This window comes from Protopterus annectens, chromosome 2.part0 (assembly GCF_019279795.1).
Source record: "Protopterus annectens isolate FY-2018-M chromosome 2.part0, PAN1.0, whole genome shotgun sequence".
Classification (NCBI taxonomy): domain Eukaryota; kingdom Metazoa; phylum Chordata; order Ceratodontiformes; family Protopteridae; genus Protopterus; species Protopterus annectens.
In genome coordinates, this window is record NC_056728.1 from 183,689,165 (window position 1) to 183,706,240 (window position 17,076).

Genomic DNA, 17,076 nt, shown 5'->3' on the forward strand with positions numbered 1-17,076 from the left:
CGGGTGGATTTGGTGGACGTTCTGTTATGGGGCTGGGTTGTGTGATGTGGAGGGTATGCTGGGTAGCCCATTATGCGGCCAGGTGTGTTGCATTTGTTATGGCCAGTTCCATCAGGACCAACCTGTGGGTATGTGACGGTGACATATCTATACATTTTGATCACACATTTACATGATACATATGTTTGTGGGATTGTGTTCTACACTATGGCCTGTCTGCTCATCTTGCAGCTGTTTCTCCATGTGTTTGTGTTTATGTCCACTTCACCCGCTGCCCCCTCCTATACCTCTGGTTCACCTTTTCTGCATACGACACAGTATCGCCTTTGCGGGTTTTACCATTACCCATCCACCCCTCACATGCAATTTACTCACATCCGATAGCTCACTACTTTTGTTGTTGGGCCATGACACGGCCAGAGTAGCACATTGACTGCCCTACAGGTGTCGGGTACCTTTATGGTTGTGTGGACTACCCTGCCATGTTTGCTTCCCACGTGCTATACCTCACACACATAGGTACACGCCCATACTTCACTTTCATTATTTAGTTGGTATACCCAGGTACTACCCATTCGGCTGTGTCACATACTAGTTTGGCTTCTACCGATGACTCCCGGGATTTGCACACCTGTTGTACTCATTGGGGGGATGGCACCTTTTCCGATGTCCATGCTATTCCTTCCACATATCCGACTGTTGTGGACAATGCCTCCCCACAGTCTACGGTACTGTTTCCACCTTTTCAATTGGCCACAATGTAACATTTGTGGTGGACACAACACATTTTCCACGCCGACACATACCAACGGTCAGTTCGGCAGATAGAACTTACAACTCTTGCCTATATCTAAGCTTTAGTCTTGTAGCATTTCAGTGGCTTATTCTTTTTCTTATGACATTTATGTAATATACGTGTGGAGAACAACTGTTTAATGCCACTATTACATGATGTCTGAGGGATAATTATGTGCTATAATCTCTGCACATTTGCCATGTTTACATGCTTGTGTCAGGACACATCTGGCCGCAGCGGTACTGTTGCTCGCAAAGTGGGACAGGTGGTATTCTTAGTCGATGGTACGGGTCATACTGTTCCTTTTGGCCTACATGTGTCCTTATTGTTGTAGCTGTTTCTATGCTCCTGATTCGTTTACATGTATATTCTATTCCCGATCACATTTGTTATGTGGGATACAGACATACCTTTTGTATGTGACTATTACATCCTTTGTGGGATATGATTCAGACATGACAGTCACTACATATATCTACTTTTCTCCTCTTGTATTTTGTTATGGACACATCTGCACAGCTATGTACCCTCCCTCACATTATGGGTCAGCTGGTGACCCTCTCCATTGGGCTGGATGTACCACCTGGCGGCACCCTAGCAAATTATATGTTTCACTTCCACATGGTATAGCTATAAACACTACGTTGGACCACAGGCACGCAGTTTTTCTGTCATTTGTTCAAGGGTAGGGACCTGTTATTCCCTATCATGCATTTGTGTTTGCTTCTTCATTTTCTGTTCGCACGGACTATCTTGCATGCTTTGTATACATTTCAGTCTCCACGGACACTGATAGGTGCGAGTATTACTGCAGGCGGACTATACTATTCAGCCTCCCGCCACAACTTCAGTACACCCCATGCACTTGCGCAAGTTTCCTATGCACGTGGCTGTGGCAGCTGCACACCTTCATTAATATGCATATGGTGCTACTACTCCATATATACCCTGCACGGCTGGCGCAAGCCTTACATCGGCCTTGCGCCGAGCTTCATGAATCCGGGGGAATATTTATAACCTGTGGTGCTCCTTAAGACTTTAACTTCAAAAAGATAGATATGCTAAAACAACACTATCTCAGGAAATAGCATTACTTAACATAATGCCGGATAACATTATGATTATGGAAAAACACATCACATTAACTTTATGTGCCCTATTAAAATTTTATATTGCAAAGAATTGGCTAGATAGGTCCAAATTATCTTGGAAAGAATTTCAATCCTTAGCCACGAATACATACTGGCAAGTAAATTGATTACTAGAAGCCCAAAGAAACACCTACACTATCTGGAATACTGGAAAAAACTGATGGGCGTTCTATGAGACTAAGGACCTTTAGTAAATGGAGGATCAGGCCTATGTATATAACACTAAGGATCATATAAAAATCTTTTTATCTACAAGCTGTACCTTTCTTCCCTTAGTGAGCCTTAAACATCCATATCTGCTAATTCTAATTTACAGTCAACAAAGTTTTTGGTGACAACATAGCTGTAGATAGTGTATATAGTTTAGTTAGGATAGTCATGTTCTTTCTTTTATTAGTAGCGTAATGGCCCTATTAAGGGACACTCATTTTATGTCTAAATCTATTTTCAAGTATACAGACAGTGCAATTTCAATATATAAAGTATTGTTTATTGTTAAAACAGTATTCCTTTATGTAAACAGTTTGATATCTTTTAATCAGTCATACCGGGCAAATATTATAACTGTTCTATTAATTTCATGGCTTAGTATACTGTTCTTTATATGAAATTAATAAAAATTATATTTGGAAAAAAAAAAAAGAAGTGGATGAGGAACAGTGTCAAAAGCTTTAGATAGGTCGAGAAATAAGGAAGAGACAAGTTTTCCTCAGTCACGTGCTTTGTTAAATGTGCCCATAAAGGATGGTAAAGCTGTGTCAGTACTGTGACCTGGTCTAAACCCATGATGTGTGGAAGTAAGGAGTTGATTCTTAAGGAGGTAATGGAGGAATTTTGAGTGGATACATTTTTCAAGAAGTTTAGAGATGGGTAACAGTAAGGCAATAGGACAGTAGTTGGACATTTCAGTGCAGTTGTCACCTTTACATCTGTTAATGAAGATGGTTATTGGATATGCAATGGCTTCTGCTGCAATTTTGAGATATTCTACAGGAAGGTTGTCTGGGGAGTTAGAACAGGATTTAAATTTGAGAAGTATCCTCTTTATAGTATAAGTAGAGACAGGATCTAAATAGAAAGCTGGAGATGTTGGAGGAGAAGTGGAGGTGGGGAGCTGAGGGTGAGTCAATGGGAGAAGGAGGAGGGAAAGAATGCTGGGGGGGTGGGTTGGAATAGTGTTGAGTTGGGTGAGGTAAGGTTTAAGAGAGGTGGAAGAGATGGTGTACTTGAAATGACATTCAGTATACATTCAATGAAGTGATTGTTGAAGAGGTTGCAAATTTGTGGATGGGTTTTATCAGGAAGTGGATTGGGGTTACGTTTTTAACCGGGATTGAGAAGTAATGAAATGGAGGACCAGAATTTTGGGGGATTTTGTTTGTTAGCAGATTGTAATATTAAATAGTATTCTCTTTTGTCTTTTGTTACAGATGTTTTGTCTGGTTGCATAGCTGCCTAAACTTTATTAGGTCTGAGGGGGATTTGGATGTGTTTTGTTCATTTGGATCGCCAAGGTGCAGGATTACTTTTGATTCTCTTTCTGTAAAGTGGTGCAAGACAGTTGATGATATCCAGAAAGGTTGTATCAAAATGGTTAACAGCTTCAGCTAGAGGATGTGTTCTGAGGATGGACTAATTCATGTCTTTTAGTGTGTTGATAAATGAATGTTGGTCAAAGCTGGTCATATTCCAAACAATTTTGTAGTGATGTGCTTTAAGAGGGTGAGAGAATGTTCTAAGGACATAGGCTGGGAGATGGTCACTCTATCTGGGAGGGTACCTGCATTAATAAATTTGCTGGGGTCAGACACTAGAATCCATTCAAGTATGGAGTCCCGACTTTTGCTATTAATAAATCTAGTTGGAGTGGTGATAAGTTGAGTAAGGTTAAGTAGATTTATACTGGAGGAAAGGAATTTAAAGGTAAGGTTCTGCCAGCTGGTGTCAACATTGCCTAGAATCAGGGTTTAATGTTGTATAGTATTTGCAATCCATGACAGTGTATCTTCTAGGATAGGGGTATTCAGTCTAGGTGGAATATATATTACTGTAATACATAAGCTTTTGGTATTATTGATTTTTAGGAATGTGATGAGAAGTTCTGTATTATGAAATTGAGGGATGGGATTGATATAGGGAGTAATATTATATGAAATGAGATAGATGAGTGCTAAGCATCCAGCTTTCTTGTGAAGCCTGTCAGCTCTAATAATGTTATAACCATGAAGGAGTATCTCAGAGTCTTTAATGCTGGGTTTAAGCCAGGTCTCAATGGCAGCTAGAATATCAGGAGTGCTATGCGATAGCCAGGCATGAAAAATGGTGATTTTATTGCAGATGTTCTGAAAGTTAAGTGTGACTATATTTAGGGTTTTAGAGTTGGAAACTGTTGTAGGAGGGAGGTTAGTAGTAGGGGTGGGGTGAGATGAAGAAGTAGGAGGAGAGTTGGAGCCAGGGTTAAAGTGAATATCTCCTCAGAGAATCACTTTCGAGAATTTAGTGTGATATGGAGAGTTGGCAGCATTGTATTTTTTTTACAGGGATAGAGTTTTGGGGGAAGGTATGTAATTCAGTTGAGAGTATATGGAATTTTGGAAGTAAGACTGGGTTTAGGTTGAATAGACTGGGAGATATCATGGAGCAGCTTTGTGAAATAGGAAGGGGTAGTTTGTGTAGGGGAAGTTTTATAAGAAAAATTTGAGATAGGATTTAAGGAAGTGGAGTTTGTTAGGGTGAGAAGAGTTAGAGAAAGTAGGGAATGGAGAAATATGTTTAGTGAAGTATAATTCATGATGTTAGTTGGATTGCAAAGCAGAGAGAAAAAATGAGAGAAGATAAAAAAGAAAAATCATTTGAGAAAAATTGGGAGAGCTTAGAGATGGGAGTAACTAGCAAAAATGGCCGTAGTAGCAGGTAGGGTAGTAATTAATAGTTTTTAAGGTGTCTGTATGTCAGTTACATGGGTGTGTATATAAGGCAACATTTTATTGGATATCAGAGGGTGGCTTTTATGAGGAGGAAGGAGTTAAGAGATATAAATGTAGAGATAGAGGGGGTAGGTGGGAATTGCGAGAGGGCAGGGGAATGGAACAGGACGGACCTGGTCAAAGAAGAATGCTTTAGGTGAAAACACAATAATTAAGGTATGCTTGCCTTAGAATGTCTTGTGCAGGAAAATCTACTATTTATTTATTTAAAAGTAGTATGTGGAACTAGACAAAAAACGAGTCTATAGTTTGGCTAAGTGTATGGACTAAAGTTTCAACCACAAAAAAAAAAGCAATACAATGGAACAGTAGAAATACCACAGTGAGAGAAGATTCTTGTTACTTAAATTTGTTGCTCTAGGTATCTAGTAAATGTTTTGGTATGTATTGTTTCAATTGCTATAGTTTTTTCATGTCAGTTTAAAGGAATGTGTACTTGGAAGGTAGAGTATAAATAGGATTAGGTAAGGCTAAAGTATGCCGATTACTAAATAAGGAATCTTAATTAACTAAAAGAAATGGAGACTAAGTAACTCTTTGGGCTACGTCCAGAGAACTACCATATGCTGCCTTGTGCAGAAAATGGTCACTAATATAAAATGAGATATAATAAGTATAATTATTGAAACAGTAAATATAATGAGAAGACACAACAGGATGTTGCCTGCATTAATTTAAGCACATACATTAACTGTAGCTAATGTAGGAAAGCAGTCCTTGTGGTAGGGGTGGTTTGAGAGGACTGGGGTATACTTAGTTTGCTGCATGGCACTGATGTCCACTTAAGTTAAAGCAGGAGGTAGTGTTCTGGCTCGATGTTATGACTTTCTTACTCATAGGTTTATGTCTAAGAGAAAAAAGATAAGGAAAAGGTCATATGAGGAGGATTATAAATGGAAACGGCATACAGTTTAAATAGAATAACTGGCGGTGAGATGGAAAGAGATAAGACGGGCAGAGGAGATATAGAGAAGACAAAAATGATTTATTTTATTTTTATTTAGTTTACATTTGTTTACTGGGAAAATCTGAATGGACACAGGTCCTTTTTCAGCAGAGACCCTGGGAGAAAAGCTCCAGCAAAAAATTTACAATATTATTAAAGTAAAAACTTTCAATATTATAAAATTAAAAATAAAATGCGAAATACATAACATACAAATGTAAGGCAGAAACAGAAATGATAAAAGTTGACAAGAGTTTAGGAGGAAATTGAAGTTAGTGATTGTTGAGTGACTGACATGAATTACTACAGTTAGACACAATGGAAAACATAAGTTAGACATATTGTTATAATTAGCAACTTTTCTGTGGGTAAGAAGATTGTGGATCACACAGTCAGCTGAGTGTAGAGGAAGGACAGAAAGTTATGAATTTGGACATAAGATGATTGGAGGTACTTGTCAGATAAGCTAGTGTTAGTGTTAGCCAGGGTAGGCACAAGGACAGAGCCAGGTGTGAGTTAGGTGAGATTTTAGAAGCTTTTTAAACTGACTTATAGAGCAGTTGGAGGTTATTGTGGCATGTAGTTTGTTCCAAGTTTTGGGAATGGTGTTTGAGAAAAGTTAGTCCCCAGATAAGTTATTTGCTTTGGAAATATGAAAAAGAGGTTTGTTGCTGGAATGGAGGGAATGACTGTTGGTGTGCAGCTGTATGAGATTTTGGAGAGCAGGGATTTTTTCTGGGTGGTGGAGGATTTTGTGTGCAAAGGTTAGTTGAATAAAGAGAAGTAGTTGGGGTAGTTCTAACCACTGTAGTTGTTTAAGGGTGTACAGTGATGTGTCCTATAGTGGGAGTCTGTGGGGAATCTGGCACTTTTATTATAGCAGGAGTCTAGTTTAGCTAGCTCAGTTTTTTCTGAGGTTTCTAAATATTGGAGAGGCATATAGGAGTGCTGCTAAGAGGTGAGTGCAGGTGACGGCGGCTCTCGTATTTGTGGTTAGAAATTGTTTATTTCTATAGAGAAGACCTAGCTTCTTATGGACTTTCTTAATGGCTTGGGAAATGTGATTATCAAATCTCAGATTGTTGTCAATTTCTACACCTAACAGTTTGGTATGGGTTACTGGTGGGTTCCTAGTTTTACTTTTGGATGTGCTAGAGAAAGATGGACATGATGGGGTGGGAGAGGGTTGTGGGGTAGAAGAGAAGTAGCTTGGATGTTGGGAATTAGTATGATTTGGCTGTCAGTGAGCCACTTTTCAGCCAATAGAAAAGAATCTTGTGTTATGGTCTGTAGGTCATTTAGGGAGCTAGCTGCAGATATAAGTTTGGAGTCATTTGCGTACTGTATGATGTTAGAGTGGGGGGATAGAGAATTGAATTTTGTAAAAAGAGAGACGAGTAGGAGTCCAAGGATGGAACCTTGGGGAACTCCTAGAGTGACAGGAAGAAGAAGGAAGAGTTCTTGTTTCCATATAACTGCCTGCTGGTATCCTGATAAGTAGCTTTTAAACCAGGTAATGATGGAACCACTGAGATTTAATGAGGTGAGGATGTTGATAGGTTTGTTGTGGTTTACCATATCAAAAGCTTTGGAGAGATCCAAAAAGATGGCAGATACAAATTTTCTTAATTTCTATAGTGGTTTACTGTGTTATTGAAAGACATTAGGGCAGTTGTGGTACTATGAAAAGGCCGAAAGCCATGCTGAGTTTCTGATAGTAATCTAAGTGAGTGCAGGTATTCCATCAATTGTGTGTAGACAATTTTCTCCAGGATTTTGGATAGGGGTGACAGAATGGCAATAAGCCAATAATTAGTTAGATCTATGGAGTTTCCTCCTTTATGTAAAGGTAGAATGTGGGAGATTTTCCAGATATCAGGTACTAGGTTTTTTAGATTGATTTGTTTATTAGTATGGCTACTGGGTAAGAAATTGTGTCTGCAGCAATTTGCAGAAATTCAGCAGGGAGTTTGTGTGCTGCTAGTGTGGTTGGCTTTAGCTTTTTTAGAAGTACTGCGATGGTGGTGCTGTGGTAGCATTGTCGCCTCACAGTAAGACATTGTCCTGATCGATTCTCAGTTAGAGCGTCTTCTGTGTGGAGACATGCATGAATGGGCGTACCTTCGTTGAAGGTTGTGCATCAGGGCCAGTAACTCAGCACGTAAAAATCTACTGCCAATCGTTAGTGGACCAGAGTTCCGCTGTGGCGACCCCTAACCGGGAAAAGCCAAAAGACACAACATTTATGGAATTAACAGAGACAGGATGTAGTCTGAAGGAGGTGGGGGCATTTTGGGGTGGGTAAGGGTCATGAGTAGTGGGGGTGTTCTGGGACTTGGAAAGGGTGAGGATGTTTTTTGTGACGTACCTGTTGAATTGGGTTGCATACCTGAATTACTGGGTGTTATAGGAGTGGGTAAGGCAGTCCACACATCCTATCTGGACTTCGCCAAGGCCTTCAACACCATCCCCCGCTCTGGAATCATAGAGAAACTTACTAAGCTGGGCATAAATCCCTGTGTCACTCAATGGGTTGCCAACTGGCTTACTGACAGAAACCACACTGTAAAAGTAGCCAACTCCAAATCCAGCTCCAGACAAGTGACAAGTGGAGTACCTCAGGGTTCAGTCCTGGGACCGCTCTTGTTTGGCATCTACTTCTCTGAAGTACAGGCCAACACTAAGGGACTCTGGCTAACAAAGTTCCTAAATGACTGCAAACTGGGAGCCATTATTGAATCCCCAAATTATGTGGATATTCTACAAAAGGGCCTTACAGAAACAGATGCTTGGTGCCAGAGCCATGGGCATAAGCTTAATGCCAAGAAATGTATAGTTATCCCCTTTGGAAAAAAACATGTACTCATGAATTACCACATAGGTGGCAGTACACTAAACACCAAAAGTGTGATGAGAGACTTGGGGACACAGGTGGACAGTGGTCTCATCTTCGATAACCACATCACCACAACAGTCAGGAAATCCTTCTATGTGGCACACCTCATCACTAAGGGCTTTTCATCAAGAAAAAAGGAGTTCATTGTCCCACTGTACTCATCCCTCATTAGACCAATTATAGTACAATGCCCCGTTTGGTATGTACCTCACAAGACATCTGCAACAGCTGGAAAGGCCGCAGAAATACCTCACTAAAAGAATCACAGGCCTAAAGCAGATGCCCTATACTGACGGTCTAAAAAAACTCCAGCTATACCCTGTGGCATTTTGTCTACTCAGGACAACCTCTGCTTAACATACAAGGCCATGTCAAACCCTGAGCTGCTGGACATGCTCCACTTAAAGAAATCCCAATCCCTCAGAGCCACACGTTCCAGAGATCTAAACCTTGTCATCACAATGAGCAAGACATGCTGGAGGGATAGGATCCTGACCCAGAGACTCCCCATACTCTGGAATAGACTGCCCATACATGTCAAGCAGAGCGCCTCCTTGGCGCTTTTCAAAAGGAACCTTGACAATTATATGGGAGATAGGAAATTCACCCAGGGGATCACGCCAGTAGCCCTGCTAGACAGGGGTCCAGGGAAGTAAATATTGTGGGAAGAAATATCCAGAGAATTGTTATGGCTAGGCTTGTATAGGCCCTAGGGCCAATAGCCAAGTAGCAACCTATGAACCTATGAACCTATGAACTTATGGATGCAGCTGATTTACCTGGTAGTAGAATGTTATTGATGGCTGTCCAGAACTTTTTTTGTAAATACGATGGATTTTTTTAAATATTATGGTAATAGTTGATTTATTCAAGTTTGACTAGTTTCTTAGCTTTGTTTCTCACTTTCAGAAATGTCAGTTTTGAGGCTTGGGATTTATCTTTATGATACTGCACCCAGGCCTTATCTCTGGCTATGAGCAAGGATCTGCATTTCTTACCTAGCCAAGGGACTTGTTTGGCTTTTACCCTAATAGTTCTAGAGGGTGCATGGTAGTCTAGTATTTCTAGAAATGTGGTGTTAAAAGATTTAACAGCCTCTTCAAGGGGTAGTTGTTTAAGAGATTTCCAGTTACAGCACTTTAGAGTGGGGATAAAGTTGTTGGGGTTGAATTTTTTTTTGTTTCTGATTGACCGATAGATGGTCGATTTGATTTGGTGAGTACGGGATCTAATGAGAAAAGTTAGTTGATGGTCACCAAGCCGTCAGGCAGACAGCTGGATTGAGAACATAGGGATGGGGTGTTAGAATCCAGTCTAGGACAGACTGTCATTTGGAAGATTTGTCTGTCCTAGTAGGGGATGTGATTAATTGGGTGAACCCGTGAAGGCTGATGTGGGCTGTTGGATTCTGAGAGGAGCAGTTTGCTCAGTCTATGTTGAAGTCACCCATCAGGATAGTTTTTTGTATGAGGGAGTTAGAGAGTGAGTGAAGTAAAGATTCTAAAGTGAGAATATTGTTCCCAGGAGGGATGTATCCACCTGTGATATTTGATGTGTTTTTTGGGGTTGAGTTTTAACTTAACAAGGACTAGCTCTGTGTTGTTAAGGTTAGAGATAACTAGGTTTATGCTTTCAACTTCCAGGTGATTTTTGAATAATATTGCTACTTCACCACCTTTTTTGGTTACTCTATCTCTACGTATAATATTGTACCCAGGAACAAGGATTTAATTGTCACTGCTATTGGGTTTTAGCCATGTTTCAATTAATATAACTACATCTGGAGAGTAAAGAGAGAGTATGGCATGTATGTCATGGATTTGTTTACCAATGCTTCTTACATTCATGTTGAGGAAAAGAAGGTTAGAGTTGTTGTGATTTAATACAGGCATTTTGAGTGGGGGTGTAGGTGAAGTGCTGGAGGTAGTCTGTGGTTGGGATGGGCCTGGGTTAGGATGTATATCTCCAGAGAGTTGTAATAGGGTGTTAAGTTGGTAGAGCAGTTTGTTGAGCATGTGCAGTATTTTGGAGGACTTTTGATAGGTGTATGAATAGGTTTTATATGGGTGAAATTTATTTACATAGCATACTGTTGGGTTGATAGTAAAAAAGTTGGGGGCTATTGTATTGTCTGAGTACCTGTTATGGTTGGGTAGGGATGTAGTTTGCCATGTAGGGAGATTGGTGAATATGAGGTTATGGTTGTATGATGAGAGGTGATATAGGATCACAAGCAGCGTGGTTAAGGCGAGATGAAAAGTTGTTAGGTGTGAGGGTTTGCTGTTTAGAAGTCACACATTTGAGCTAGGGGTGTGCTAATGAGATAATTTAATTGGTGTGATAGGCTAAGTAGATTGTGGCTGAGGTTAGGTAGCTATAAATCTAGTTTAAGAGGGGGTGGGAATGGGAGTAGGGTAGGGTAGGGGAGCGTAGTGACCCTGACCTTGTGAGGGCGAACAGAGCAGGTAGAACCACGAGGCAAGACCTGGCCACAACAGTGGAATAAGGAAAACTATCAGCCAGTTTCTACTGCACCATGTAGTTCAGTGCGGATGAGTAGTTCGTATTAGCTTTACTATACATTACCAGTTACTATTTTAAGCAAATCTAAGAGTTAAAAGATGGGCAACAATTTACAGTATTTTTAAGGGGAAAGCCAAATTGCAGGTGTCGCAGATTGGAGAGGGGGGGACAGAGCTACTGAGGGGGTCCGAGAAGTGTGCGCGCCACCAATGTTAGATAACAGAATAACTTGAAGAACTGGTACAAAACATTACAGGACATATATTGTTAGAAGTCCAAAAAAGATTGTTGTTTCTTGGAGGCACTGCTTTCAGAAGCCAAGAGGGATGAGCCTTTTGGTGAAGAGTTCTCTTCTGACAGTGAATGGGAGATTGTTAGAAGTCTGTAAAAGATTGTTGTTTCTTGGAGGGACTACTTTCAGAAGCCAAAAGGGATGAGTCTTTGGGGGGAGAGTTCTATTCGGAAAGTGAATGGGAGATGGCAGGCACACTACAAATGGAGTGCCCAGAAGGTAGCTGTAGTTCTGATTGAATGACTTTGAAAATCTAAAATACAGTTAGAAAGAGCAAGACAGTAGTATTAAATTACAGTTGTAACAATCAAGCAAGCAAAGCCTGTTAGAATAGTGCAGTTAATATAACAATTACAAGATTTTTATTTAGTGCCGTAACATTCTAGAAAATGCTTAACAGGGAAACAGAATTAACATTTGGAATAGGGTAAACACAAGTCTCTGCATGGTGATAATAAAAGCATTTGTAGTTTTCAGTTGTAAACGTATATAATATGATATAATGTATTGGCCAGGAAAGTTAACTCAGACAGAATAGTTGTGCCATATCCATTGTATAACATCAATTTCAAAGAAGAGATGATAATAATATACTTCATAGTGAAGGTCATCTTTATTCATGGAGAAGAACATCCATATACACATTCAAGTTTAAACAAGCCATATACCATGTAAACAGTATTGTTCCGAATTCATTAAAATAATCTGACTATCAAGCATAAATACAGATATGTTTAGAGCATTTAAGTCTACCTTCTTCAGACAGGATACTTGATGTCATCTCTGGCATCGGGCTGCAATCAAAATGTCAGGAATTTAGAAATGTTATGAACAAGTGAGAGTTCATACATATCATAACGAGTCCATTCAATAGTGATGAAGGAACCAGTATGACAGGACTATTAAGGCAGTGAAAAGGCTGTTGAGGAAAATGAGGATTGTCATTTCTCAATTTTGGAATATATGAACTCTCCATTACAGAGGCTGTATCTTACTAGTTCAAATGGTATGTACCATGGTGAAGGTTGAAAGGCAAAAATGACCTGCTTCAGCTGTGTTTCTATTGCCTGGAAATCAGTTCAAACTATCTGAAATATTGGAAAGACATCAGCAAAGCCAGAAATATGTTTATATTAGAAACTGCAAAAGACTAGCAGATTTACATGCTGCAGACAAAGTAAGAATACAAAAGTCATGGGAAAGTTTATGCCCTGAAGGTGAAATTGTAGGTTAGGCAGCTGAACCAAAATCTTGTGTTGTTCATATAGTGGTGGTGAGCAACTAGAATTGTCACAATCAAAACAGTCACATGAAAATGAAGACAGAGAATTATGAGGGGCTACAGAGAGACAATCATGTCTACAGATAAGGCTGTATTGCATCAATAACTGTCCTAAATTAAGATCAAATGGTCTGTAGCTCAAAAAGTCAGGATTTCAGAAAATTCTTTCCAGACTGAATGGACTGATTAAATTCCAGGATATCATGTATACCACTTAGCGTTGTCGCCTCACAGCAAGAGGTTCTCCGGTTCGATTCTCAGCTGGGGGGGCCTTCTGTGCGGAGTCTGCATGTCCTCCCTGAGGTCATGAGGGTTTCCTCTAGGTGCTCTGGTTTCCTGCAATACTCCAAAGATATGCAGCAGCAGGTGGATTGGACACTCCAAATTGGTCATAGGTGCGAGTGCATGTGTGAGTGAGTGGTATGGGTGAACTACCACGGCAGAGCTAGTCACCATTACTTACCTGCTGTCATTCATACTATCAGATACCAAGACTGCATCAAAATTGTCTGATAATTTTACTGTTTAATGGTTAAAGATGATTTTCACTGTTGAACTGACACCCTGACCCCATGTGCAAAAATGGGAAAAAAGGAGTTGAGGATGGATAGTCACACCAGTAATGTGTGACCTTGTTGCCATCCCAGCAGTGAGGGTGGATTTATTATAAGCCCTAACCCCCTCTCCTGGATGTGGAACAAGTGCCCTATATTATTCATTATGTCCTGCTTATCCAAATGTATGCTGCCATGTGCCAGCAATGAAGGTTACTACAGTCACACCTTGACAAACAAATGCCCACACCTGGGCCATTCTTTGCATTACTTATCAATTATGGGAACAGTTGGCTGCTGTTTGCCTTCCATCCAAAAAGATAGGCACATGCGTCGTCTTCATGCCATCTCCAATATGTGCATAAGATGCTAATCATACTCAGGTAGCCTAGGATGTAGTGAGGGCTTTATTCTTCCATGCCAAAGGACTTGGCAAAAGAAAATGACAGAAGAACATAACGTCAGACTATAGCCTGTCTTCATCATGACAGACATGAAGCACTCAGTCATAAGCATAGTTAAGATGGCATCCCCGGAAGGATTTGAGAGGGATTGCTGGTTTGATCTTATACAGACTGTATAAAGACCCTCTAGAGTATGCTCCTTTTGTATACATTACATTTTCAAGGGGTGACGAGCTGATTATTGTAGCTTTAAAGCTAGACAGCACCATGTGTTTTTACAACAGCTGGTTTTGCATCACACTTGCAGTTTTAAGTACCAACAAGTGATTATTACATAGCAGTAAGACATCCCTACTTGGGACACTAAGCCCTAATATGCTTACTTCCCAGTCCATGGTACATGCAATTGCAGGACTCCATATGATAAAATATGCTGCTATTTTAAGTGTTCCTTGTAAGGAAATTAATTTACTTAATTGATTAAAGAAAATTGCTCTACATTCTGCACATGTAATGGAATATAAACCTACTTACATTTTTAAATTCAAGGCTTGTATAATCTGACACCCCTTACAGAGGACATATATTTTGACTCTTCCTTTCTGGCTCTTCATTTGAAACTTTCTAGGTCAAATACTTTGTTTTGTTCTCGTCACCCTGTGCCCACATTGGGTGAACAGCTATTCCAGTCTACTACTTAAAGATTGACTTCCAGTATTATAACAACCTCCTCCTACTTCTCTGCCCACCCCCCAAATAACCTTGAATAGCTTATTATCCATCACACATATTAGGTGGGCTATCAGTATTCCAGCTGTGCATACATATAGAAGCTATCAGTATTCCAGCTGTGCATACATATAGAAGCCATCAGGATTCCAGCTGTGCATACATATAGAAGCTATCAGTATTCCAGATGTGCACATATATAGAAGCTATCAGTATTCCAGCTGTGCATACATATAGAAGCTATCAGTATTCCAGCTGTGCATACATACAGAAGCTATCAGTATTCCAGCTGTGCATACATATAGAAGCCATCAGGATTCCAGCTGTGCATACAGACAGAAGCCATCAGTATTCAAGCTATGCATACATATAGAAGCCATCAGTATTCCAGCTGTGCATACATATAGAAGCTATCAGTATTCCAGCTTTACTCCTTTGCTCCAACCAATTTTATTACCAGAAAGGTTATCTTTGTTTTGTTTTGTTTTCCCAGTCTTCCCCTTCTTCTTCCTTCTGATTTTTTTTTTTTGGCAAATATGCTTTACTTCTTTTCTTTTTATACTTCCTTATTTCTCCTTTAGTCTCCTTCGCTTCTGTTTGGGAATATTCTATCTCTCTCTCTCTCTCCAGAATTATCCTGCTCCATGTTCTGACTCCACAGACATAGTTTTTAGTCTCACTCCTTTACTCAACCTCCCCTGTAAAACATTTCTAAATACATAGATGGATGCATGCTACATCCGCTGAGATAGGTATTAACTGTGACTATTTCTATGTAAAGTTTAGTATTACTGACATGCATTTCTTCTCTGATAACTGTCACATCTAGAAAATTTATGTCATTCTGTGAGCATTCTACACTAAATGTAAAATGTGTGGTGATAGTGTTCAACAACCGAATAACTTGAGTCAGAACATTCTCAATCCTTTGAACTTCTCAGTAAATTGGAGTAAGTATGCTAATAGCCCACAGTATGAGTTACGCATTTCTTTAACATATTCTAGAGAGGCACGTGGTGCTTGTGACATTGTCATGAAAAACTGGGTCATACTGCAAACTAATCTCTACTCCTACTGTGTTGCCACATCTTGGAACAACTTGCCACTATTAGACAAGTTCCTCACTATCAAACTTTCAAGTCTCTCCTTAAGTACATCTTTCCAAATCGTGGGTATGCTCATGTTCTTCTCCTACCTAGCTATCATCTTGTCATGTCTTTAATATCCTCCTAGTCCTATTAACTTCATATTCTTTCTGTTCACCATAATTTCTGTAACCTTTCAACCTAGAACTCTCTACCTTTACACTTTTTTATTCTCTCTCTCTATATTCTTCTCTCTCCACCAATCAGTCTCTTCACTCTGTATCACCTTCAACCAGAATATAAATTGTAGGTTTAATTCTTTCTTCTAAAGTCCTGTTAATTCCTGCTAGTAAAATCTGGTATCTAACTATGGATTTGTTATATTCTATATATTTTTTATCATATGTCACTTTTCACTATTTCCCTATATTTAGTTATTGTTCTCTGTCTGTCTTTATGTGGAACTTTTCTCCCCAGGCTTTCGCTGAAAATGGGTAATCTTTGCCCAGTTGGACTTTCCTGGTTACCAAATGTCAAATGTTTGTCTTTTGGCTTTTTTCCGGTAAGGGGTCGCCACAGCAGAACTCTGGTCCACTAATGATTGGCAGTAGATTTTTACGAAACGCTGAGGCGCCATACCAAATGTCAAATAAATAATGCTGATATAATGAAAGTAGTTGTGTGCCACCTAAAATGTACTCTCAAGAACAAATGGAGTTTGAATCAAAGATTGTGCTATCACCCCCATCCACCACCACCACCATATAGGTGGGACACAGAACTAAAGAAATTATACATGTAAAGATACTAAATACACGGTCCATAGTTGCATTAAGGCCAAAATTCAGAAAGAAATAGCAAATTGTGCCATGTCAAATTGTATGCAGAGTGGCAACATGCAAGATGGAGCTTATCTCAAGACATAGGCTGTCCAATGGCTCTACCTGGAGAAGTAGTGTGTGGTCAGTCTCATATGCAAATGACCATATAATAGATGTAATTTAACTACATTATACAAATGAGAGCAATGACAAATTCATTTGAGAGGAAACAACATGGAAACATAAAAAAAAAGTTGAGATGTGACAAGTAGTGGCAGGGGCTTTCTATACTGTAACTTCTCGATGAACAGCAACAAAAACAAGGTTAAAATGCTATGATTATCATCAGCATTAGCTGCTTAGCATGTGTTAGATGCCATCCTCCCATCCCATATCTGCAGTAGTCCACATCATCACTGTGTTTCATAAACAGACCCCACCTCACCTAATCTATCACCATCCCCTAAACAGGAAGGGACACAGCTAAATGCTGTCATGTTAACAGAGAGACCATATGGTGGCTGGTATACCTGTGCTGTCTTCTCATGGAATCCAGTGGGATGCATGGACTACCAATCCTTGTGGACACTAATGTATGGTATCCTATGGG